The sequence below is a fragment of the Cygnus olor genome, chromosome 1 (assembly GCF_009769625.2).
Source record: "Cygnus olor isolate bCygOlo1 chromosome 1, bCygOlo1.pri.v2, whole genome shotgun sequence".
Lineage (NCBI taxonomy): Eukaryota > Metazoa > Chordata > Aves > Anseriformes > Anatidae > Cygnus > Cygnus olor.
The window spans coordinates 158,316,491-158,341,049 of NC_049169.1; the positions used below are offsets into that span (position 1 = coordinate 158,316,491).

General features: G+C 35.6%; 1 long non-coding RNA gene across 1 annotated transcript; it reads left to right on the plus strand.

Annotated features, from left to right (window-relative positions):
* The first annotated feature begins 117 nt into the window (after positions 1–117).
* On the plus strand, positions 118–23,182 carry LOC121063476. The gene is made up of 3 exons (XR_005816020.1): positions 118–198; positions 6,009–6,013; positions 23,134–23,182. It is a non-coding gene; the product is annotated as an uncharacterized LOC121063476 (long non-coding RNA).
* The last annotated feature ends 1,377 nt before the right edge of the window (positions 23,183–24,559 follow it).

Here is a 24,559-nt window from a genome sequence, read left to right on the forward strand (position 1 = left end):
GAGAGAGCTGGGTATATTCAGCCTAAAGAAGAGAAGGCTCTGGGGTGACCTCATTGTAGCTTTTCAATATTTAAAAGGGGCTTATTAAAAAGTTGGAGAGCAACTTTTTGCTCGGACAGATAATGACAGGACAAGGGGAATGGTTTTAAACTAAAAGAGGGGAGATTTAGATTAGATGTTAGGAGGAAATTCTTCACTGTGGGGTGGTGAGCCACTGGAACAGAGAATTTGTGGATGCCCCATCCATGGAGGTGTTCACAACCAGGTTGGACAAGGCCCTGGGCAGCCCGATCTAGTGGGTGGCATCCATGCCCATGGCAGTGGGGTTGGAACTAGATTTTTAAGGCCCCTTCCAACTTCAGTCATCCTATGATTCTATGAATTCCATCAGGCAGCTAAGTACCACGGAGCTGCTTACTCACTCTCCCCAGATGGGATGGGGAGAAAATTGAAAAGGTGAGTGTGAGAACTCATGGGTTGAAATAAAGGCAGTTTACTTGGCAACAAAAAAAAAAAAAAAAAAAAAAAAAAAAAAAAAAAAAAAAAAACACGTTTGCTTTAACAAAGGCAAAGCAAAGCAAAACAAGGAATTCATTCACTTCCTTCCTTTGGCAGGCAGATGTTCCACGACTTCCAAGAAAGCATGTTTCATCATGTGTAATGGTTTCTAGGGAAGGAAAATGTTATCATTCTGAACATGTCTGCACCCCCCTTTACCCCAGCATTTATTTCTGAGCATGATGTCATATGGTGTGGAATATCGCTTCGATCAGTTTGGGTCAGCTGTCCTGGCTATGTCCCCTCCCAACTTCTGGTGCACCCCAAGTCTCCTCACTGGCAAGGCATCACGAAAAGCAGGAAAGCCCTTGACTCTGGGTTAGCACTGCTCTGCAACAATTAAAAACATTGGTGTGTTATCACCAGTATTTTCATCAAAAATCCAAAACACGGCATCCTCACAAGACTCTGTGAATAAATAAATAAATAAATAGATAGATAGATAAATAAATAAATAAATGAAAACCTCTATCCCAGTCAAAACCATGACAAAGAGGAAGTAAGCACTTTCTTTTAAGAAATGGTTTTAAGAAATGACTCAATGTATCCGTTCTACTGTAGATGGTGGTATCATTGTAAATAGAGTGTAGAGACTTTAAGTAGACCAACAGTAAACTATTGGATACTAAGAGTGTTTCTGCAGCTCATATTAAATTGCACAGAGTATGTAGTCTGTTACTGTAGTAACAGACTGTGATTAGATGGATCTCTCCTAAGGTTGCTGACTGTATTGACTATATATCAATACTGACTATATTGATTATGAAGTCATCTAGCTAACATATAGACACAAGTTAGTTGTATCAATCTGTAATTAAATGTCCTTGCCAAATTTAGTTGTGTTGAATAACCTATTGCCTGTATTGGGTTTCATTGTAGTTTTCTGTGTTAAAACTTGTAGCCCTTGAAGCATGGGACAAGGCTCACCTTAAATTTGTGAGCATCCATAAATATTTCATCAAGATATCTCACTCGGTGTCCTATTTACCTTCAGGTCTCAAAGCAATTTTGGTTTTAGGCAGGTAATTATCTGTATAGATGTCCACTTTTTCACATTGATTTACTGAGGGATGACCAAAGTGCAAACTAGATGTTTCATTGTATAGCCTAAATTTAGATGGGTTAAAATCAAGCCAGTAACAGTATACGTACATATTTGCTTTCCAATTAACATGTATCTTCTGTTTTAATTTGATATTGTATGTGGTACTAGAGCTAATAGGATTGCTCTAATATTACCTATGTGGACAAAACTTTGAATTGAATTGAGAGTTGTTAATGTAACTTTACCATTGTTTTCTAGGATTAATCTTCTGGTATAACACAAGCTATTTATTAAATTGTACTCTATAAAGCAGTGGTGGACACAGTTTAAACATATGCATTCATAGATTCCAATTTTACTGTAGTTCATTGTAGAAAATTGGTTCTGTCCTGGTTTTTAATTTAGAAAAATTAAATAATGTAAGTTGCAGATTTGCTTACAAAACAACCTTGCAAATATTTCCATGAAGAAAATCACTGAAGCAAGCATGATTACCAGCCAGCACTTGGTCTGGCACATGCCACAGTACATGTGAAATTACTTTACACACTGGCAAAGACTCCATGTAAACTGCAGCTGTGCAGAACATCATGGGCACACCACATGTTGGGGGAGACTGGTAATTATACAATAAAAGACAAAGTTAATTCCACTGAAAAAGCAAATAGATCAAAATAGTTGAAATTTTAGGAGAAGGAGTGAAATATGTCTTCAATAACTCAATGTTAATTTATTAATTAATTTTGATTAGACTAGGAGTTCCCAGAAGTGCCAAAACATAGAGACAATTCATTTTCTCCTTTTACAACTGGTGTCTATTTCATCAGATTATTAGAGCTCTATGTCTTGAAGAGTTTTTAGTAGAAATCAGTATATACATGTTGAGTTCAGAAAGTACACATGCAGTTTCTCATTTCCCTTCTTTTTAATAAATTAAAAAATTTATAACAGGTTGTGTAAGTTTAATGTGAGAATTGGAATTGCACAGAAATACTGTGCAATACTTGCTTACTAACATTGTATGTAAAAAAGTTGTAGTATGGTGCAAAAAATTGATACATCTAGAGTGAAACAACCCTCCTTTTTTTTTCTTTTTTTTCCCCTGTCCAAGACTGTTGTCCAAATAACAGCAATTTTAATTTTTATTAGCAACTACTCCCATTTCCTTCAATAATAGTTCCTTAATTGGAGTTTCTTGTTAAATACTTGTGTGGTTTTATTTATTTATTTATTTTACTCTAACTTAAAATACACATTAAGTACAGCTAATTATTGTGATTATAAATGTCATTTATTTTGCTTTTGTTAATTTTCTATCTATCTTGATCAATCTATTCTTCTTTATTTACTTTAAGTTTTCCATCTTTATTTATTTATTTATTTAATATATATATAGTATTATATACAAGGCATTTCTACAGTCTTGTTTTATGGCCTCTGTATCATTCTGTCACACTTTTCCCGTCTGTACCATATGGATAATAATTCCAATATTTCCTTGTCTGTCAACATCATACATGAAGAATGACATGGGGGAGAAAGAGGGTTGGACAGCTGAACTAATTAAAATGTTTCAAATGCTGGCTGAGTGAAGTACTACGAATACGTGCATCACCATCTGCTTGCTTATTGATCCTACTAGTATCATCATTAATGTGTTTTCTAAATCATTTGTTAACAAAATTAATATTTGTTTTTGTACTTATTTGCACACATATGTCCCTACCATGACACAATACCTTTAACAAAACATGTCTTTTTAAATCAGATAGTATTTCAGCAACTCTGCTGTGCTGGCATTAATCTAGGAAAACATTTCTCCAACTCCAAGTTTCATGTTGAAAATCACCAAAGGTTATTCTAAATTTAAACTATATATGAAAGTTCCTATTTTCTTTTTCTCACAAGCTGTTATTTTAGTCAACTGTATCTTATTGTTTGGCCCTTTTTCTTTTCTTTTCTTTTCTTTTCTTTTCTTTTCTTTTCTTTTCTTTTCTTTTCTTTTCTTTTCTTTTCTTTTCTTTTCTTTTCTTTTCTTTTCTTTTCTTTGTTTGTTTTTTAACCAGTGCTTGTTTGGTGGGCAGCTTTGCCCTTGGGCAAAGGTTTTGATGAGATACTTTATGGGCATGATGCCATCCAAACAGATGTGACAGAAACTAATCAGCCAACAGAACCTCTGTATTCATCAAATATATTTGTAAAAGACAAGATTTTAACTTGGAAATATTCAAATACATGCTTAAACTATGCAATATTTGGACAAAGAATCTACCATTGCTGATGTAGTTCTGAATGCCTACTTAGACACTTAGCTTTCAGAGAAAATAAAATATAGCATTTGAAGTCATGCAGAGATCAAATTTAATTTGCTAGTAACAAAAAGGGATTCACCTTCTTTGTTTCTGGATATGAAATTGCATACAATACACAAATCTGATTTTAAACCCTGGTTTCCAGTAATAATGAGTTACATAACTGTTTTAAGCATAAAAATTGAATTACGTTTCACTTAAGTTTAGGCAACAAAAAATCAATCTTTTTTTTAGGTTAGTTATACCTTTTTATATTAAGTAGGAAAACTAGATGTCTTCAGGTAGCCATTCTACCTATTGTAGAGGTCTAATATGGAAATCAATATCTTCCTTTCTAGAGTGTTAATCGTCTCTATTCAATGTTTAAATAGCCTTGACAAATAAAATGGGGCAAATTTTTGACCCAATAGCACTCAAATAAGTTTTGTTGGAATAATCATATGAAGTAAAACATGGTATAATATGAAATGTCAATCAAATCTAAGTAATCTAATTAAAGATATGAGTCTTATTAAAAAAAAAAAAAAGCATGTAAGCTTTATAGTGCAAACAACAAAAATCAATACTTCTACTTCAAATAATATGAAGTGGTTAATGTGGTAACATGGACTTCTTTTTTGTTATTGTTGTTTGTTTTGTTTGTCTTGTTTTGTTTAGTTTAGTTTTGTTTTGTTGTTTGGTAAGTAAGATAGATTTCTATCTAAATTTATTTATAAACATGTATATACACCATAATGAGGGATATCAGAAAGAGAGTCAAAAAAAGTACGTTGCTTAGGGCCATGTCCATTCTAGTTTTGAATAATTCCAAGGATGGAGACTTCACAACAACTCTGAGCAACCTGATCCAGTGTTTGACCACCCTCACAGTACAAAAGTTATTTATTTTATGTTTAAATTAAATTCCTGTATTTCAGTTAATGCCTACTGCCTGTTGTCCTTTCATTGGGCACCAATGAGAAGAATCAGTTATCTATTTATGTGTATTAATAAGACCCCCACAAGCTTTTTTCAGGCTAAAGAACCACAGCTCTCTCTGACTCTTCTCATATAATAGATGTTCCAATCCCTTCATCATCCCCATGGCACTTCTCTAGTCTCACTCCAGTCTGCCCATGACTCTAAATATATTTTCACCAGTGCTGAGCAGAGGGGGTCACCTCCCTCAGCCTGCTGAAGATTCCATTTCTAGTGTAACCCAGGTTGCTGTTGGTCTTATTTGTCACAACAGAACGTTGCTAAAAAATGTTCAACTTTTTGTCTACAGGCCCTTCCTTCACTGCAAAGTTGCTTTCTAGCCAGTCAGTACAAAGCATGTCCTGGAATGTAGGGTTACTTCTTCCCAGTGGCAGGATTTTGCATTTTCCTTTATTGGACTTCAAGAGATTACTCTCATCTCATTTCCTTCATGTCAAGGTCCCTCTGAATAGCAGCACAAACATCCAGTGTATCAACTACTCCCCCAAGTTTTGTATCAGCTGCTGACTTTCTGAGGATGCATTCTACCCCATTCTCCAGATCTTTAGTGAAGATATTGAACACTATTGGCCCCTATATATTGGGTACAGCATCATTGACTGGTCTCCAGATGGATTTTCATGTTGCTCTTCTCTGACAGTTTTCAAACAAGTTTCTACTCATACTTCATCGGTTTGTCAGTTAGAATGTTATGGGAGGCACTGCTGAAAGTTTTGCTAAAACTGAAAGTTAAAGCATTTTTCCCTCCCTTCAGGATCCTGAACTTCACCATTTTAAATATGTTTTTCATACAGGTGACTCATGGAATATACTGGGTTTCCATGGCAAGGATTTGTTAGCAGTGGGGGCTGCAGGGGTGTCATTTGCGAAGAGAGTCCAGAAGCTGCCCCATGTCAGATAAGGGCTAGTTTCAGCCAGCTCCAAACGGGATCCACCACTGACCAGAGCCAAGACAATAAGCAAAACTAGTTGTGCCTCTGTGAGAACCAATTTAAGAAAGGGAAAAAAAAATAATGCTGCACAACAGCAGCTGTGAGAGAGAGGAGTGAGAAACAGCCCTGCAGACACCAACATCACTGAAAGAGGAGAGGAAGGAAGTACTCCAGGTGCCAGAGCAGAAGTTCCCCTGCAGCCTGTGGAGAGGCCCCTGGTGGAGCAGGCTGTCTCCTTTCAGCCCATGGGTCCCACATGGAGCAGATCTCCATGCTGCAGCCCGTGGAGGAGCCCCCAGTGGAGCAGGTGGATGTGGCTTGAAGGAGGCCGCAGCCTATGGAGAGGCCCCGCAGGAGCAGACTCTGGGCTGGAACTGTACCCATGGAGAGGAGCCCACACAGGAACGGGTCATCTGGTGGGAGCTGCTGCCCGTGGTATGGACCCATATTGGAGCAGTTCTTGAAGAGCTTCTGCCTGTGGGAAGCCCACTCAGGATCAATTCGGGAAGGATGGTATCCCATGGGAGGGACCCCATGCTGGAGTAGGGGAAGAGAGTGACCATGAAGGAGTGGTGGAGATGAAGCGTTAAATATTGACCGCAGACCCTATTCCCCATTCCCCTGTGCTGCTCAGGGAGAGGAGGTAGAAGAGGGTGAATGGGGAGGAAGGTGTTTTTTGCTTTTAGTTTCTAACCGTTCTAGTCTGTTAGTGGTAGGCAATAAATTACATTGATTTCCCTATGCTGAGTCTGTTTTGTCTGTGACAATAATTGTTGGGTGATTTCCCTGTTCTTATCTTAATCCTTGAGCGCTTTTCATCATATTTTCTCCCCCTTTTCCTTTGAGGAGGGGGAATGAGAGAGCGGTTGTGGTGGAGTTCAGCTGCTCAGTAAGGTAAAGCTACCATATCCGGTCACTGCAGCCATGGCTGACCCTGAACCTTTGCATCCCAAACCAAGTTTTCTTTGTCTGTAACTGTAAGGTCCCTCATCATCTCCTTGATCACCTGTGCCGGGAAGTTGTCATCAACACATTTCAGTAACTCCTTACATTGATTGTGCCCTGCTTTGTGCCCCTCCAGCAGAGTCTTGGTCTGGTTCAAGTCTCTTGTGAGGATCAGGGCCTGTGGCTTCTTCCAGTTGTCTGAAAGCCTAATCATCTTTTTCTTCCTGATCAGGTGGTCTATATCAGACACCCACAGAGACTGTCCCACACATTGGTCTGCCTGCTAATCCCGATCCATATGCTCTCAGTTGGCTCACTGGCTATCTCTGAGCAGTGCTCCATGCATTCCCACTGCTTCCTCACAAATAGATAGCTACTCCTCTTTGCTATCCTGACTATTATGGTACCCAAGTCATATGAGTTATCCCTCCATTTATTAGTGATCTCAGTGAAACTGGGATCTGCAGCTGTACGCAGCCCTATAACTCTAATTTGTTCCCTGTGTTGCATGCATCAGTGAACAGGCACTTCAGAGAAAATTTAAGTCATGCTGATTTTCTAGAAAAAGTGTGAGAGCTTCCGCCTTAATACTGTCCTCTCAACACTTCCTTATTTTTATTCAGATGCTCAAGGTGGTCCCTCCTTCAGTCCTGTGGGTTTTTTACTTGTTTGTTTGTTTTTATTTTCAGGATCTCTTTTCTCCATATCATTCTGCAATCTCTGAATGCTAACCTGGTCCACTGCTTTGTTACTTAACTGTGAGTTATCATCTGCCTTCCCTGATGTGCTTCATTCAAAACTCTCATCACCAAATTGACCAGCCTTTTTTCTGCATGAGTAGACACAGCTGTACTGAATCGTAATAACGGACTCATCTTCCAGACTACAGACGTGTAAAGTTAGACTCCCATATTTACAAAACTACACGTAAGATTGTTGTTTAATCTCTTAGTAAGTATCTGCTTTGTACTAGAATGGATAGTGTTCTAGCCTGATCTGTAACTGATTATTGACTCACCATTAAATATAATAGGATTTGAGAGATCTAACTATCATAGAATCATAGAATCATAGAACAGCTTGGGTTGGAAGGGACCTTAAAGATCATCTAGTTCCAATCCCCCTGCCATGGAATTCCCTGCAGGGATGCCACCCACTAGATTAGATTGTAGAATCATGTATAATCATGCAGAATCCTATACTCATTGCTCTCATTAAGTGTTCACTATGCATGCAGTGCCATCTGGAGTGTCCTCAACTATCCTCCTTGACCTCGAGCTACCGGCCCAGAAATGCATTGTTTTCCTGTATATTCTGTGTTGAATCTGCTCTGATTTCTCAAATAGCCTTAATAGATATTAGGTGTCTGCCTTAAGGTAACTGGTTTGAACCAGTTCTAGAGATCTAAATTCTATTCTAAAAATTTTCAAGTGTCAGAAAAACTAAGGTGGAACATACAGATATTATTATTATTATTGCACTTAGAGAAGAATTAAGAGAAATTATTCATTCTCTATATATTTTTATTATTATTATTTTTACAGATATTTGCAAACAGAAGAATCAAAGTTCCAAAGCAGACGCAGATCTGCAGTTGCTTGCTCAACCAGCTGAGAATCTTGAAAAAAACTACATGTATTCTGTAGCTAGGAGTGAGGGACATGGAAAAAAATAGCATTCTAGGTATAAGATCTTGTCATAGATTTGGCTGCAGCAGAACATGAAGGAAATATAGAATGTAAATCCATAAGAAAATGGTCTTTATTAGTCATATGGTATAGAGAACAATGTGTTTGCTCTTTCAATAGGGAAACTTGTAATTCTGCTAAACTATTATTAAACAATAAAATAGTAACACATACATTCATTTTATTTTTGTTTTCTCAGTTAAAATATTAATATAATTAGTGCCCCCATACTTTAACACCTGTCTACCATTTTAAAGCCTTAAACCTCTTTTCAGAACTATTTAAATATTTGACATTAAGTCATTAGCCAATAAATCAGTAGCCGAACAGCTGTGATTATTCCCACTGTTGATATTATTTTAACACCTGAAGACATTTACTACTCTTAGTTTGCATTTTGCATGAAAATGCAATAATGAAAAAATGCGTTTTCACTGATTCACAGATACTTCTGTCTGCTACTAGATAAGGTGAACTAATTTAAAAAGTAAACCCTAATGGTCCATTCATTTTTTTGGCTGTGGGAGAAAAATAATCAGATAACTGTGGCTAATTATATTCTTAGCATCCCAAAAACGTTCTGTGGAATGAGACATTTTCTCAATAGATTTTTTACACAACATAAATATTTTTGTAGTGTTTCCACACTGGAATAATTAAGTGGACAGTGGTCTATGGATTCTGTTGACATTTTGTCAGTAAGAGATTAACTTCTTTCATGTTTTTCTTCATTAAGCTGAATTGCAGAATCTTGCCATTTTTATTTTTTATTTTTTCCCAAAATAGTTTGTAGAGGGTTGGATACTCAGAATAGGCTTCAATAAAAAGAAGGGAGTGAGAAACCTTACCTGAAACAGTCCCAAACGGGGCATTTCAGTGTAATGTTCTGTTTTTAATAAAAAAGCTCCCAGTATGAAATATAAATCAGGTTTGAAACCTTAAATATTGTCATGAAGCTAAACTGTCATTCCTAAACTAAGTAGTGATGACTTCATCAAAAGTATTTCTTGTAAAACAGTAAGATTTGTAAAACAGTAACATTTATGAGAATATCCAGTTACAAAACAATTGTTGTTCAGTGGTCTATAAATATTTTTAAGCCCATTTGGCCAATGAGTTAGTAATCCAGTGAAATTTTAACCAGAAAAGAATTGTATAATTTCTGACAAACATAAATAGCTTAATCATATTTTATTTGTCATCATTTATTAACCTTTCTCAAACTTTTATATCCACATGCTTATCAAAGCTCCTCACAACCTTTTACTGCTTAAGTACTGATAACACTTAACTAGTTTCTCCTGTTTCAAAACTTTTACCTTTTTGACAAATCCCTTAAAAGCTTTCTGTACTGAATGCTTGCTTCAATGAATTCAACGATTCTGTCATTTACTTTACCTGATTCTCTGCAAGCTTTTGTTCTTCAGAGGATTATCTTGTAAACCAAATGCAAAAAGACCTACCAAGGCCATTCAGTTATTATATTTCTTACTATAGATTTTAATACTTGGCAAGAAGATAATCCTCCTTTAGCAAGAGATTCCATGGCTGCTTAGACAGGTTTAGTATAAGCAGATGTATCTGCTATTTCTTTTGTGTTATAACACAAAATTCATATTGCCTACATCTCACAGAGAACTCTTAAAATTGTTTTTTGTGCATTTTAAGCCTATAGGCTTACAATTGTATATAATTCTGACCAGGTTCACTGCAGGGTGCTTCCTGTGTAGCTCTACTATGATTAAAGTAGTCAACCAAAATATAACCCTAGTCTAAACTGAATACAGGCATTGAAAAAGGAAGAGTAGAGAGAAGGATATTGCAAGGAATACTAGCCTTTCCTTTCTCTTCTCAGTGGCACTTCAGATTCCCAGGGTGGGGGCAAAAGTGCATTCTTAAAGTAAATATGGGAGGATGGAACTCAGCACTTCACAATTTTTTCTTTATCCCTCCCAGGTAAATGCCTTTTTCTAAACATCATCAGAAATGTTTGTTGGTGTGATACTTCCAGTGTAATATGAGAACAGCAGACCCCAAAGTGTCCCTTTCAACCATCCCTCACCGCCAATAGAGTGAAAATGCTTAGAAGCATGGATCCTTTACTTTTTCATTATGTATGTCATCCATAGGATTTCCCAGGTTAAGTTGTGCCTCAGCAGAAGAAATGAAGGGAGAATGGGGGCTTAACAGGAAATAATGATCTGTAGAGGATCAAAAGATTCAAAATTAGAAAACAAACGAATGAAAAAAACAACTCTTTCTGAAATCTGAGGGCTGATGGTGTATCTGTTCTTTGCACTATTCTTTCCAGTTTCCATTAATTCTGCAGTACTCTGTTTATCCCTGTTTTAGTGTCTCTTTGTTCTTTGTCACTCCAGAAGATCAGGTGGCATTCTCTCTTTCCAAAAGTGTCTGACCTAGAGTACATCAGCTAGCACTTGGATAGAAGGCAACCTTCTCTCTGCCACCCAGACACATCCTTTGAGCAAGTGTACAGTAAATAGTAAATAAAGAAAAGAATTATCATTTGTCAGTGTGGTAATTTCTTTAAAAAATAAATAAATAAAAATAAACACTTATTTTAGTCAGCAGAAGTAAAAAGGAAAATTGTGTTAAAATCATCACAGGTAGAATAGGATGGATGTAAGAGATCAAAAATACAGAGTATGATGTTCTTAAGAATGAAATAATTAATAGGATAGGATAGGATAGGATAGGATAGGATAGGATAGGATAGGGTAGGATAGAATAGAATAGAATAGAATAGAATAGAATAGAATAGAATAGAATAGAATAGAATAGAATAGAATAGAATATTTGGAAGGGACCTAAAAATATCATCAAGTCCCAACAACTTCAGGGCTAACCAAATGTTAAAGCATGTTATTAAAGGCATTATCATTTAGTATTATTAGCAAACATGCTGAGGATACATTCCACTCCTGCATCTGGATCATGGATAAAATGTTGAACAGGGCTGGACCTAGAATTTAGCCCTGGCATATAACACTACTGACTGGCCATCAGCCAGATGCAGCCCCATTCATCAGGAACCTTTGAGCCCTACCATTAAGTCAGTTCATCACTCAGTGTAGAACAAATTTGTTTATCTCACAGTTGGAAAATAAGTCCAGAAGGATGCTGTGAGGGACAGTATCAAAGGCCTTACTAAAATATGTCCACCTCCTTCCCTTCATCCAACAAGCAGGTGACCTTAATATAGATGGAGATCAAATTATTAAGGCAGGACTTTCCCTTCATGAACACGTATGAAGTCAACTATGCCTGATAATTGCTTTGTTCTTTAACTGCCTTTCAATATCTCCCAGGATAATCTTCTCAATAAGTTTTCCAGGGCCTGAGGCTAGACTAACAGGTCTGTCATTTCCTGTGTCTTCTCTTGTGCCCTTCTTGTAGATTGCTATAACATTGCTATAACAAATGAAACGTTGCTATAACAAATGGTACAACAGTTGGAGACAATAATAGAGCAGAGAGACCCAGAGAAGTCTGACTCGTGTTTTTAGGGTTTGACATTTTTAAAAAGTGCTGACATCTTTAAAGGAGGGAAAAGATGAGGAAAGAAAAGGAACGTACATGAAATACGTATTTCGGTGATGTAAAATGAATTATTCTGACATGAACAGTTTCAGAGACAGGGGCCATGTCAGAACAATAGGTGAGCAACAGCCCTCATGTCTCATAATCAACAGCTTTTATCCAATGCTGGCAACCCACAAAGAGTGAAGGAGACACTTTGACTCTCTGATGACTGATTTAGCAGAATCATTTAATTCTGCTAAAATACTTCAGCTGTTATACCAACTGTCCAAAGGACAATAAAAAGAAACAATGGAGCAAAACAAAAACAACTTATATAGCCTCCTTTATTTGTAAAGGCTGTGAAAGAACACTATCTCTTCAGTCTTTTTTTTATGTGGTGTCCAGAAAAGATGGAGACTTCCAAAGGAAGCAACCCTGATTACATATTATTGAAAGTGTAAAACATCCATTTCTCTGAGCTCTAAAGGTACTTACAAAATCTGCTGTGTTCTTGAGAGTTAAACTCTTTTTAAAACCCTTATTTCCTATTTTATGTTCATGGCGTGGTTTTCTGTTTCAAAATTGGCTGTTTTTCATGCCAAATGTAATTGAAAATATAACAAATGTACCTTGAAACAAATCTGTATTAACCATACAGGAAGTGAGAATTTTATATCAAAACAACGTAACATATAAAAAGTTAGACAAAACTTTGCTCTTAAATTTTTGCTATTGATATGGTCAAACAGGTCTATTTGTATAAGAAACACTAAAAGTTTAAAGGAATTATTTTCTTTTTCTTCAACAAACTTGGTCATTTCAGATGGATAGTTCTTACTAATATTTAATTACAACATCAAAAAAAAAAAAAAAGCTATAAAAGGGAGAAAAAAAAATGTTTTTAGTGCCAACATTTGGGCATATTGGAACTTATCAGAAGTCTCTGTCTCCTGCAAATTCAAGAAACCTAATGGAGATCTAATGGAGCATGCCCTGGCTTGTGCACTTTTTTTGGTGTACTTTTGAAGTTATTCTCTATTCACTATGGATTGTTGAGACCTCTGGTTCATGCATCATGACCTTCAAAGTTGAAGTGCTTCTGAATCTCATAATAAAAACCTAGCTAATTGCTTTCTTATCTATGCCTTTCCTTTTGGTAACTGGAAGGACCTCTTCATCCTGTATATTCCACCACACATCTAACTTAGCTCTTTTTAAGCCATTGCTTTATCTTGTTTTCAAGTGATTTCTGCAAGGCTTTAACCAGTTTGTCTTGTCGTTCTCTGTAGATAGTTGTTGAATAGGACTATGAAGTCAGTATCATTTGTACATCTAAGGTTTCTCCTTTGATTGTCTCACTGACTTCTTAAATACTATGAATTTTCCTATTTTGGCTTCCAGCACAAAAGCTTTGTTGTTGTTGTTGCTTTCAGTTTAACCACTACAATAAACACATCTGATAACATTTTTGCCTTTCTTCTCTGCTTGCCTCTAATCATCTAGTCAGCTTCTCATCTGCTCTTACTGCTTTCACTAATTCTCTGAAGACATTTTCTGTCAACAAGGATATCTTCTTGGAAAAGACTCTAATTCTTAAGATGTTAGGCACTCTATATATTCTTTTATTTGAAATGTATTCCAAAACCTGAGTCCTGTGGAGTTACTGTAGTGGGTTATCTCAGGTATTAAGTGATATTTTCCAGAATCTGTGTTATCACAAGTCTGATCTATATTAGACTTCACTCCTCTGGAATTATTGCTTCCAGGTTTTTCTTCTTTCTCCTCTGCAGCAACCTAGTGAATGCCAGTAGAAAATTAAGTTAATTTTCAACAGCTCTTTCACTTTTTCTTCTCTCTTTTCTTGTAGATTGGTTTTCTCATTTGCTTATACTTGCTCTTGCCTGGAATTGGTATTGAAAATCTTTTGGATGTTGTATTCCTTTCTTGCATGATTGCAGGAGTCTTAGAGTACTCTGCTTTTACACTTAGCTAAATGTCAAAGTCTTCTCTGAGGTGCATATTGAAAAGGCAATAGGCAACAGGCACAAGTTACAGCAAGACAATTCCAAACAAATATAAAGAAAAAAAAAATCTTCGCAGTGGCTGTCATCAAACAGTGGAACAGACTGCCCAGGCACGTTGTAGAGTCTCCATCCTTTCCATTTGAAACATAACTGGACACAGCCCTGAGCAATCTGATATAACCCAACACTATTTTGGCCAGGGAGCTGTAGTTCCAGAAGTCCCTCCCTGCCTAAATTATTCTATGTTTCTGCAAAGTGCAGCTCTGTAATGCAATTATTTCTTAATTTTCTTATGTAAGATAAGAGCTTAAATTTTTCTATGTATTTTTTAAGAAAGAAAAAATAACACTACTCAGAATAAAATCAATATTAAAAGCAAACAAGGAAGTTGAGCCCCAGCCTCTTCCTGCAAGTTTCAGGAGACTTTTGTAGACTTCCTGTGTTCTACACACCACCACAGTTTTACCTGTCAAGGAACCAAGTCAATAACTGACTAGTTGTAGTCTATATGTGAGGATGGATATATGAAAGGGATTAATGGTATTGTACTCAAATTTATGAATTTTCACTTTTGATGTGGTGGGTAGTGGCTGGAGAAATGATGCAGCTTATATAACTTATAACTGTGTATAAATCTATATATCAGTGAGTGTATAAATCTACACTTACTAAAGAGCACTCCCAAAAATATAGGCTACAACCACAGCAGAAAGTCTCTTGAAGCTAATCCTTTTTCTGGAAACAATCACATGTACCATACATGGGAATAGTATATTCCAGCCTGGATTGCCGCACATGACCTCCATTCTGTATCTATTTCTGTGCTATAATGTATAGTAACCCCTTGACTTCATCCTAATCCACTGGGTCATTCTCCTCAGACACTTTCACTAAGCACAGAAGTTTGTGAGACCTTGTTGATAATCAAGGAGTAGAAGATGTTGACTACCTCAGTCTCATCTGTCATTTGTGCCCACTGTCACTAAATCCACTGCCCTGTTCAGCATGGGACATTTTCTTTGTTCAGCTTTAATCAGATGTTCCTCTTTTTTTTTTTTTTTTTTTCATAGACAAAGATCAGTTTCAGAGGTCCCTTCTGTGCTGTACTAGCCACATTATGTTATATTAAAGGACAGCTATAGATATTAAGTGTGAAGAAATCAATGTATTATTTATTTATCTTTTTTTTTTTTCCTTCAATGTGATGATTATTGTCCACAGACTGATGTCCATCATTGACTTTTTACATTTACTCCAAAAGTTTTAAACATTTTAATAGGAAATCAATACAAAACAAATAAGGATGTGAAATGGAAGTTTCTTAGGCTGTTTATAAAACTGTATTTATTAATATGGTGAAAGTGTTATTTCTGACCCAAATTAACATTGGTGCATTTTACAAAATAATCATTTTAGGAAAGCATTTAAAAGAAGAGGTTGGCTTACTGATACACTGAGGTGACTGGGGAGTTCTAGGTAGCATAGAAATACAAAGAGAAGGGTGGTAGCAGAGATAAGAGCTATGAGATAACACAGATGAGTGAGCACAAAGGAATCAAGAAAAGAATTGCATGGTAGCAGATATATGAGCAAGATTTAGGCAGTGCTTTTCAGAATATGCAACATTATTTGTGCAGTTAGGTACCATATATTTTAAGCTAGGGCTTATTTTCATTTGTATAAACCATCTGGACTGTTCAAAAATAAGAACTGACAAAAATCATCCAATTTGTTGAAGTAGTAGTTTGCTCCAAAGAATCCATTCATTGTTTATGTGTGTAAAATACCAACACTCCAGACTATGTAATCTTTTTAAGCAGTGATTCAGAGGAATGCAACTGAAAGCCATGGAGTGAATCCTCCAATGAAAGGTACTACCAAAATGGGTACATGTCCACCTACTCGTTGTGCATGAGCACCGTACTTGTATTGTGTAGAAATTTAATGATAAAGCATTGTTGTAATCATTTCAATAATAGAGTTTTAGCTTCTTGGAAATGTTTGCATGATAATGTACATAACATTTTTAAAGGATAATTTTATTCTGCTTTACATACCTTAGAAACAGCAACCAAGTTATATTATCTCAAGAATGCAAAAGGAGTTTTACTGTCATCATGTGATGCAAATATATGAGATGTTTGTAAATCTTTGTATTTTTAACTTACTTTCAAACATCTGCCTGTGATTATATTTAGGATACAGTGGCTCTATATGGTGATGTAATTACTGTATTTTTTTTTTTGAGTTATAGATATACAGAATTTTATTGCATTACTTGCTAAAAATAGTAGCAATAGCATTAAGAACACGGACACTTCTAAAATCGAAAACTTTAGCATATTGTTATTATAAAGAGTAACTGTAGAGGTAAGATGTATCTCAAAACACTTAACACAGAGCACAAAAAGAACAGCCTTTTTTTGCATTGTACACAGGTCTGTTAGCACATTGCACTTCATGAACATATGAAAAAAATATTTGAGAAGTTCCTGTTGGCCTCTCTCAAAATGTGAAATTTCAGATTCCATAATGTTCTGTGCTTCTGAAAGAAGAAAGGTTGATTGTACCCTGGTGAAATTCCCTGTGGAATTAATGGAAATTAGCTTTAAAAAAATCTGTGAATGACCCATTACAGGAGCCTTTATGTATTTTAGTATAGTCCCATGTGAAAACAGAGAGTTAACAATAACTCTTACAGTAAGAACCAAAGAGTTTATTCCCTTTCTCCCATCTTATTCTCTCATGGGTGTGCCCATTATTTTTCTTAGTTAATTGTTAGCAGCTAGCTGATCATTTATTTTGTCAAGTGTTAAATCAGCTTATTTAATGAATGTCGCATACGTTGTGTTAAGTAGGTTTTAGGTTTCTGACAATTTTCCATTGTACACATCCAAAAATAACTTTCTGATAGGCATTGTAATCCACCTTAGTATACATGGAAGTTTACCTGACAAGTCTTATGGCTGAGAATGACAAGAACGAATGATTACCCTGTACATAGGATGTAAGTTCAGACAGCAAAGGGACAAACGTACTTGACTCATGTGTATTTTTGCAAACATTTATCAAAGACTGCCTTGCTCACTCATTTTGTCAAAGAATTTCCTTTATTATGTACTTCTTTTCCCTCTCCTATAAGTGTATACTTCTGCTGTGATCACTTGTTTGAAAGCACAATACACGGGCTACATATGAAGGTGATACAGCTGAATTATGACTGACTAATGCACACAAATGCATATACTATGTGTTGATCTACTCTGTTAAACTTGGTAGTATGGATTTTACTGTGTTCCCAAAGAGCATACAATGGCATGGTACCAATGTTGGAGCTCAGAATTTGCATACAATATGTATTTATGTGTTTATTTATTTATTTATTGGTCTTGAGATAAGTAAAGGGTGAGACTGCATTTTTTGTAATGCAATGCTTGAAACATCTGATGATGTACTAAAAGTTTCATCAGAGACAGACTTTTTTAATCTTTCTGATGAACTAAGTACAGTGATAGATATAGAGATTTGGAGTGACTTTTTGAAACATAGAGATTATAGAAGTTTAGAATGTTCTTAGGAGGTTATGAAAAAGTCATCAGTTGCTGGGGAATGACAGAGGAAGAGGAAAGATGAAAAAAAAAAAAGAAAAAGGAAGAGGAAAGGAAAAAAAAATGAAGTTAAATTCAACATACGATCATAAGCCATTTTTCTTAATGCATCATGACCTGTAACGGGATTGGCTAATGAAGACTAGATCCAAGGAACACTTAATTGCCAGGCAAAGCAAATTTGGGATGTTGTATATATGTAATAGGGGCAGAGAGAAAAAGGGAAAGAGAAGAGAAGGGTAGGGATGGGGAGGAAAGGAAATTGCTTGAAATAGTGTTTGGATATCTTGTAATGTTCCCGCAAAATAAATTGAAGATAAACAAGAGAATAAATGAAAAGTAGTATGTTGTGTAATCACAGCAAAAGGTATAAGGAAATTAAAGAAGTCCATCCAAAAAACAAGACAAAGTCAGAAATAGGAAGTTAAAAAGAAATATACCTAGGAAAAAATGAAATAGGTTTAAAACACCAAGGATTAACATGATTTTATTTATTTATTTATTTATTCATTCATTCTACTTTGGAATTGCATGCTAAGAATAGCGAAAACTTTGACATGAGATAGTGACTTCAGCAAGTGAGAAAACATAGATAAGATTAGAACCATCATTCTATATTTTCTGCTGAAGGAAAGCCAGGAAAATATGATAAATTAAACGGATCCAATTCCCATTGGCATTAAGGACATTAGCTATGGATAATAAGGGCTGCAATTTATCATAAAGCATACACTGGTCTTGTTTTACAGTAATAACCAGCATATATCTGATTCTGCTGATTGTACAGGAAACGTGAGAAGAGTGTTAGAATATTAGTGGATCATATAGGGAATGGCATTGAGTAGGTTTAAAGTAACTTAGATATTTTTGTGATATGAGTTGGCAGGATTTCTCTTCAGTTTTCAGAGTGGTCTAAAGGCTTAAGTCTTTAACTATGTATGCCAAAGACAATTAAACTGGACCTTTTCCTATAAGAGTATGATTAGAACTGTGTGTGAACCATTTCAGATTTGTAAGAGTGAGCTTCCAGTCTTTTGAATGGGATGCTAATCTGAGAACTTCTGATTCCTGTCTGTAAAAGAAAGTCCTTGAAGCTGCAGGCAGTCAGTCCTGTTTCATTCTAATTTTCAACCACAATCAGTTCATGTAACTAGTGTTTTCAAAAATATAAATTGATCAAGACTACATGGAACCTCTTTTCAAAACTGCATTTCAGTCAAGCGAGTTCACCGTTTTTTGTTTGTTCAATTGTTCTGTTATTGTTGATTTAGCAATAAGTTTTTTGGCTGTTGTGAATTTGTATATCAGTTTGATTACTCTGGCATATAATAGATAAACATATCTTTATTAAGCCTTTTCTTATTTTTTATTAACATAAAAATATTTTTTTTCTTTTATACACACTAATGCAAATGAATTGACCAAAAAATATAATTATTTTCCATATTTCATATCTCCCAAATCATAATTCAATCTCTTGATTAACCTCTGGCTTTGAAAGAAGAGAACATTCTTTATTTCTTCACACCTTTTCACGTCTGTGTATAAGCTTGGCTGCATACTTCATCTACATACACATACACATTTATTTCTATTTGTCAGGAATTCCAAAATTTTTTGTTTTGTTTTTGAAAGAGACTTTATTTCCCCAAATTTATGATTATTTGCTTTCTTTCACTGACAATAATGAAGTGAATCCCTTTGTCATCAGCTTTTTGCTTATGTAGCTGTAGGATCAGTGCACATGTCTTGGCTCAGAAACTGAAATCAATAAAAAGAAATCAAGTAAGATGACCAGTCTAAGCTTCCTGGATGTTAACTGCAGAGAATGTTTGGGAAATCAATAGTATTAATTCCTATAAGCTGTCCAATGCCGTTGTATGTAAAACAAACAAACAAAAAAGCATACATTAAAAAAAAAATCTGTCCTGAATGATATTAATATATATATGTATATATACATATAGAATTATAGCCTTAGCTGGTTGTTCCTGTTTCCTAAGAGTGGATGGGCAGAAATTACAAATAAGCATTTGTTATTGTTTGCAAATAATACTACATCATTAGTGTAGAAAGATGCTTCAGGAGCACTGGGTCTCCTATGAACCTGAAATTACTGTGCACATCTTAGGTATAGGACCATTCTGCTTCAGCTGAAGACTGTTAAAAGACAAAAAGCAGTATTCTGCATACTTGCATAACATATTTTAGATGCCACTGTTGGGTGGGATTGTATTATTTGATCTAATTAATGTCATATCCTTTGTGATTTTCCCTTTTTTTCATCTTTTCCCTTTTTATTTATTTATTTATTTTCTGAGCTTAATGTACTCTTTTAGACTCATATATGTCATCCTTAGCTTCTGATTCTAGGAGGATTCTTCTTTATAGATACTTGTGAAAAACAGTGATGAACACTCCTTGACCAATGTTATTGCATCTTCTTCTTAACATTTAGCTTGCATCTGCATTTCATTCTCTAATGCTATGTCAAAATTCACATTCAGCACACAAAACTGACTATAGCAAAGACTTCAGAAGTGGACTTCTACTATGAGGGAGGGAATGAATGTCTACTTTATTTTTACACGTCTAACTATGAAGAAAAATGCTCAGTGTATGCAAAATGAAAAACTTGAAGGTGATTCATTAATTTAAACAGCTGCAGTATTCCAAGTCAAGAAATTCAGAAAAGGTAAATGACGTACGTGTACAGTGTAACAACAGAAAATATTATGAACTCTGACATTGTCTATAACCATTCCCTTTCTAAAAGTGTCAGGTAAATAAAAAGAAAATATGCAGTCTTGCCATAAAATATGAGAAGAAAATTCTGAACTATATATTTTGAAGTCTGTGTTTAGTTCTTCAAAATGTCAAAGTTACATTGGTTTAATCATATAGAGAACTTTTAGCCTTTCCCCTTTATACTCACATTTGTTTAAGGTAGGACCATATCACCTAGTTTAGGCACTTAACCTGTGCACCTACTTAACAAGCCTAGTGAATTGGTGGTCCTAACTACGGCAGAATTCATCTGTCAGCTAAACATGACTATCTTAATATAAATGAAGACCATCCCATTGAAAATCTTCTGTCCCCCCTTCACTATATATTGAGATTAACTGCAAAGACAAAACCTTTAACTCAGAAAGTCTCTGTGTTTCATATAGGTTTGGTAGAAATTTCTAGAGAAATACCATTATGGGATTTTTCTCACATTTTTTCCGTAGATTTTCCCCATTGGTTACTCTGTGAAGACTGAACTAGATAAACCTTTCCATTTAATCAGTATGGCTTTAGAAAGCTAATTTGAACAAGCATAATATTCTTCCGCCTTTAATTAATTTAGGTTGGGTATGCACAAAACTACTCCCAGTAACAACAATATTCAGGAACAGCTGGAAGGACATCAACTGCTTATCTAAAAATGCAAATAAGTGGAAAGTGAAGCATGAAATTACTTTCTGTATACTATACACCAGATTTGTAATAGATAAGTATGACAATGTTATTTATTTAGATATGTGTTCATTAGCTTTGATTCTTGTTTAATGTTTTTTGTTGTTTGTGGTGGTGGTTTTTTGTTTTCATTTTTTTGTTGTTGTTGTTATTTTGGCAAACATTACTTTGAGGTAAATCCATGCATATATTGCACATGTATTAATTAGGCTGTATCATTTATTGTTGCTGATAAAAGCCTTCTTCCACCCATCTGACATGAGCCAAACCCAGTGAAAATCTTTTTCTCTAACTTGTTTTCCAAACTATTTTTAGGAAGTCTGGGTTCTCATGGTTCTTGCCTACTTTAGATTTTGGACAAATGCATACACATCTCACTGAAATCAGTGAGGTACTGTACAAATGCTTTTTTTTTTTTTTTTTGTAATCTTCTGTTTTTTTCCTCATATACTTTTTCAGACAGAGTAACTATGAATACTCTGATGAACAGAGATAGGTTCTTATCCCTAGAGTGATTTATATATCTTTGTGCCTCCCTATTTGTCAGAATTTCAGAACATATAAATTGGATGTTTAAAAAATCTAAATTGATCTGTCATAGTACAGTAGACTTAGGCAAATGTCTAGTAAAACACAAATACAATAAAAAATTGTCTTTTCCCTTAGTGTTCTTATAAAATGTAAAGTTTACATTTAACATTAATGTATTCATTTTTATTCTAACTAAGACATTCATATAACTACTGGATGTTTAGCAATGCTCCTGTTAAAATCTCATCAGTATGAAAGAAAACCGTCAAACAAGTTTTGTTTTGTTTTGTTTTGTTTTGTTTTGTTTTTAAAGTACATTTGCACATCTGCTTATACAACACATTATGATGCATCTGTAACTAAAATGAGGTTTGAGACAGAAATTAGGTTAGTTATGCCACTTCATCATCTCAGCAGCTGGAAATTTTAACCTCAGGGTGTAAGTAAGCTGCTTAAAAATATTCTATCTCTCATTCTTGAACTCTTGCTTCTTCCATGGGGCTCTGCTAAGTCATATCCTCTGTGCCAATGTTACATATTTAGGTTTGAAATAATGGCTCTAGATACTCAAGCGTAGGCAATATAATTGTTCTCTTATCTTCATAGTACCTTGAACTGTTTCAAGTGACTTCCAGTGTCTATAAACTAAAATATTTTTTATAAAATATTTTTTTTTTTTTATTTCTGCTGAGCCTTAGTAACAATGAGAACAAGAAAGGATAAAAAGGAGAAAAAGTATTTCATATATATGGGACCAGTGCTTCTTACTATCTCTATCAATGACATAGACAGCGGGACTGAGTGCACCCTCATCAAGTTTGCAGATAACACCAAGCTGAGTGGTGCAGTTGATACGATAGAAGGAGGGGATGCCATCCAAAGGGACCTGGACAAGCTTGAGAGGTGGGCCCACATGAACCTAATGAGGTTTAACAAGACTACATGCAGGGTGCTGCACCTGTGCCAGGGCAATCCCAGATGTGAGTACAGAATAGGAGAACTCATTGATAGCAGCCCTGCAGAGAAAGACTTGAGGGTTCTGGTGGACAAAAAGCTTGACATGAGACAGCAGTGTGCACTTGCAGTCCAGAAGGCCAACTGCATCCTGGGCTGCATTAAAAGAGGTGTGACCAGCAAGTTGAAGGAGGTGATTGTCCCCCTCTATTCTGCCCTTGTGAGGCCCCACCAGGAGTACTGCATCCAGGTCTGGGGCACCCAGCATAAGAAGGATGTGGACCTGTTAGAACGGGTGCAGAGGAGGGCCACAAAGATGATCAGAGGGCTGGAGCACTTCTTCTGTGAAGAAAGGCTGAGAAAGCTGGGGATGTTCAGCCTACAGAAGAGAAGGCTCCAGGGTGACCTCATTGCAGCCTTTCAGTACTTAAAGAAAAAAAGATGAAAAGAGACTCTTTGCTCAGTCAGATAATGACAGGACAAGGGGGAATGGTTTTAAACTAAAAGAGAGGAGATTTAGATTAGATGGTAGGAGGAAATTCATCACTCAGAGGGTGGTGAGGCACTGGAACAAGTTGCTCAGAGAAGTTGTGGCTGCCCCATTCCTGGAAGTGTTCAAGGCCAGGTTAGATGAGGCCTTGGGCAAGCTGATTTAGTGTGTGGCAACCCTGCCCATGGCAGGGGGTTGGAACTAAATGATCTTTAAGGTTCCTTCCAAACCGAGTCATTCTTGATTCTATGATATCAGATTTGTTTATGTATGTCTACCTTGCATTCTTACAATTGCTATTATGTGTTTTCTATAAATATAGTAAAATGCCAGAAGATTAATTAAATTGGATTTCCTCCCAGTGCCAATCAATGGGTACCTACTTCTCATTTATTCTCAATATTTTCTACTTTGATATAAGCTTCTATATACTAACAAATTAAAGGATTTCCATGGTGTTGATAACATGTCAAAGAGCTTTAAGATTTATCAATTTATTGTTTTTACTGAAAATAAGTTTGGTCTTACATCCAGGATGCAATATGTATGCTGATAGTATTAAGTCATTGCTACTAAATTTCTTGAGACGTTTTTAGTGTTTTGACAGGACGATCTCATTTGTAAGAAAACAGACATTCATATCTCTTATGTTGTCTTTCTGAAAAATCTGGAAGGAGGAAAAAAAAAAAACAACATAAAAACAGACAAACAAAAAACACCAAAACCGGTAGAAGTCATACTCAAGCCTGTTTCTGTTTTTAATCACTTTTCTTTCACTTTTCCAGGAAAATATTCTTGAAATGCAAAGTAGAAGAAATCAGAGAAACAACCAATAGTAAATGATGTAAGTAAAGGCTGAAACAAGTTCCAAAATTTAAGTCTGATTCATCACCTTGCTCATCAAACAGAATTAGCACCTGGAAGTGTGATGAAAGACTTTACCAGGCTTTGATCAATCAATTTGATAGTTTTAAGAGAAACTGCGTAAAGTGTCCAGTCATTCAGTAGCAAAATGAAAGGGAGCTGCATGAATGTATATGTGAAGCATCATTAGAGCTACTTTCACATCAGCACAACTTTCATTGTGTGATGAGCAACCAGCATTGCTTAGAGGACTGAATAATCCTTATTGAGGACAAGCAGTTCTGAACAGTACATTTCATGTCTGCCTCAGCATTCTCTTACACTATAGATAAATCAGTTCTGATGTGATTGCAATTGGAAAGAATTGTGTGTGTTATTTTTAAAATGATTATTCTTGGTTTACGTCAAACTTATCTTTATAAAAAATGCTCTATGAAACACTGAATTTTGTTTTGGGCTTCTCTCTTCTGCAAGAAATATTGCAAAATAGTCTTTTCAGCAAACTAAGGGAAAATCCATCTTCATTCAAGAGATAGGTTTGCTTCAGTGCTCTATTTTTTCTACTCTACTAAAATCCATGTGCCAATGGCTATTGAATGGTACTCCTGAGACTTCTAATGTCACA